The sequence below is a fragment of the Babylonia areolata genome, unplaced genomic scaffold (genome assembly GCF_041734735.1).
Source record: "Babylonia areolata isolate BAREFJ2019XMU unplaced genomic scaffold, ASM4173473v1 tig00006703, whole genome shotgun sequence".
In the NCBI taxonomy this organism is placed as follows: Eukaryota; Metazoa; Mollusca; class Gastropoda; order Neogastropoda; family Buccinidae; genus Babylonia; species Babylonia areolata.
This window is the reverse complement of record NW_027468384.1, coordinates 42,501-45,000: the sequence shown is the minus strand read 5'-3', so window position 1 is coordinate 45,000 and position 2,500 is coordinate 42,501. Positions and strand designations below refer to the sequence as shown.

Sequence of the window (2,500 nt, the reverse complement as noted above, 5' to 3'; positions counted from 1 at the left end):
GCCAAACGGCGTTTTCTCTCAACTTTGGCATGCTCGGAGAGAAAAAAAGGCAGGTAAAGGTTGTGGATAAAAAAGTCAAAAATTGCCAAAATACTTTCTGGGCCCTCAAAAAAAGGCCTACTCCTCAACGCCTGCTCCCGTCCATGCCGAACCGCGTTTTCTATCAACTTTGGCATGCTCGGAGAGAGAAAAAAGGAAAAAAAGAAAAAAAAGGTCCAGTAAAGGTTGTGGATAAAAGTAACCGGCTTTGGAGAATTGCCTGAATCCTTCCGGCGCTGTGAAAAAAAAAGACCAAAAAAAAGACCTGGTCGTCAACGCCTGCTCCTGTCCATGCCAAACGGCGTTTTCCTCTCAACTTTGGCATGCTCGCTGAGGAAAAGGCAGGTAAAGGTTGTGGATAAAAAGTAAACGCGCTGTGGAGAATTGCCCAAATCGTTCAGGCGCCGTGAAAAAAAGAAAGACGTAGTCGTCAACGTCTGGTCCCGTCAATGGCGAAGGGCGTTTTCTCTCAACTTTGGCATGCTCGCTGAGGAAAAGGCAGGTAAAGGTTGTGGATAAAAGTCCGAAGAACCTCGCTACAATTGCCAAAATCTTTCCGCTGCCATTCAAAAATGGACTACTCCTCCACACCTCCTCCCGTCCATGCCAAACGGCGTTTTCTCTCAACTTTGGCATGCTCGGAGAGAAAAAAAGGCAGGTAAAGGTTGTGGATAAAAAAGTCAAAAATTGCCAAAATACTTTCTGGGCCCTCAAAAAAAGGCCTACTCCTCAACGCCTGCTCCCGTCCATGCCGAACCGCGTTTTCTATCAACTTTGGCATGCTCGGAGAGACAAAAAAGGAAAAAAAGAAAAAAAAGGCAGGTAAAGGTTGTGGATAAAAAAGTAAAAAATTGCCAAAATACTTTCTGGGCCCTCAAAAAAAGGCCTACTCCTCAACGCCTGCTCCCGTCCATGCCGAACCGCGTTTTCTATCAACTTTGGCATGCTCGGAGAGAGAAAAAAGGAAAAAAAGAAAAAAAGGCAGGTAAAGGTTGTGGATAAAACTCCAAAACCTCGCTACAATTGCCAAAATACTTTCTGGGCCCTCAAAAAAAGGCCTACTCCTCAACGCCTGGTCCCCAGGCACGTGCTGGGGGGCCTCAACTCAGGCTCTGCCCAATGTGGATCAAGGTCCACCTTCGCAGCGCCTTATGCGACACCCTGGTTGTGGGGGACGCGGCGTGGCGTGGCGGATCGCTCCGGTCGGCGCACAGCCGGCAACGGTCGACCCGTCCGCCTGGCTTTACTGCCCCCGCGCTTCTGTCTTTTGCACTGGCAAGCTAGCGACCGCTCGGCGTGCGAGGCCCGAGTCGGGGGACGGGAGTCTCGGGAGCCCACCAGCTCCCCGCAGGCTACCCGCCCGGCTGCCGAGCTTCCCGCCTGCGCGTCCAAGTGTGAACGCGCACGGCCGCCTCGCCGGGCTTCCTTTGCCGGGGCTCGGCTTGTCGGCCGGCGTCTCACGGTCCGTAGAAGGTTCGGTGCGTTCGCTGACGACGGGTCGAGAGAAGCGTTTTCTCTCCTCCCTCACTGACGGTCGTTGGTGCTCCCCAGCCCCTTCGGCGTCCCAAAGCGTAACGCCTGCTTCATCTCGTCAAGGGCGCGCCCGTCTCTAACCGGGCGTCGTCCGGCACGTGGAAACGGGCGGGAGACGGTGTCGAGGAGGAAGAAAGGGTGGGGTCCGGTCCGGTCCGGTCTGGTCTCCTCCTCCTCCTTCTTCTTCTTGGCGCGCCTCCCGCCGAGACCGATGGATTCGTTGCACTCTCAGGCCCTGAATCTGTTGTCCGGTGGTTTCAGTTGATAGTGCTGCCGCGGACCGCCCACGGAAAGAGCTCAGCCCTCGTTTCTGTGAGCAGCGGTCCCAACTGGCGCTGCAACCGTCTCCCGGGGGCACGCAGAATACGGGTTGCATTCTGGTTGATCCTGCCAGTAGTCATATGCTTGTCTCAAAGATTAAGCCATGCATGTCTAAGTTCACACCCTCGTACGGTGAAACCGCGAATGGCTCATTAAATCAGTCGAGGTTCCTTAGATGATCCAAATTTACTTGGATAACTGTGGTAATTCTAGAGCTAATACATGCCGACCAGCTCCGACCCCTCGGGGAAAGAGCGCTTTTATTAGTTCAAAGCCAGTCGGGTTCTGCCCGTCCTTTGGTGACTCTGGATAACTTTGTGCCGATCGCATGGCCTCGAGCCGGCGACGCATCTTTCAAATGTCTGCCCTATCAAATGACGATGGTACGTGATCTGCCTACCATGTTAGCAACGGGTAGCGGGGAATCAGGGTTCGATTCCGGAGAGGGAGCATGAGAAACGGCTACCACATCCAAGGAAGGCAGCAGGCGCGCAACTTACCCACTCCTGGCACGGGGAGGTAGTGACGAAAAATAACAATACGGAACTCTTTTGAGGCTCCGTAATTGGAATGAGTACACTTTAAACCCTTTAACGAGGATCTATTG

General features: G+C 53.4%; 1 non-coding gene across 1 annotated transcript in view; it reads left to right on the top strand.

The window, feature by feature from the left end:
- The first annotated feature begins 1,946 nt into the window (after positions 1–1,946).
- LOC143278397 (small subunit ribosomal RNA) overlaps positions 1,947–2,500 on the top strand; it is a 1,829-nt gene continuing 1,275 nt past the window's right edge. Inside the window, exon 1 of the ribosomal RNA XR_013054037.1 lies at positions 1,947–2,500. This exon is cut by the window's right edge and continues 1,275 nt beyond it. This is a non-coding gene — a ribosomal RNA (small subunit ribosomal RNA).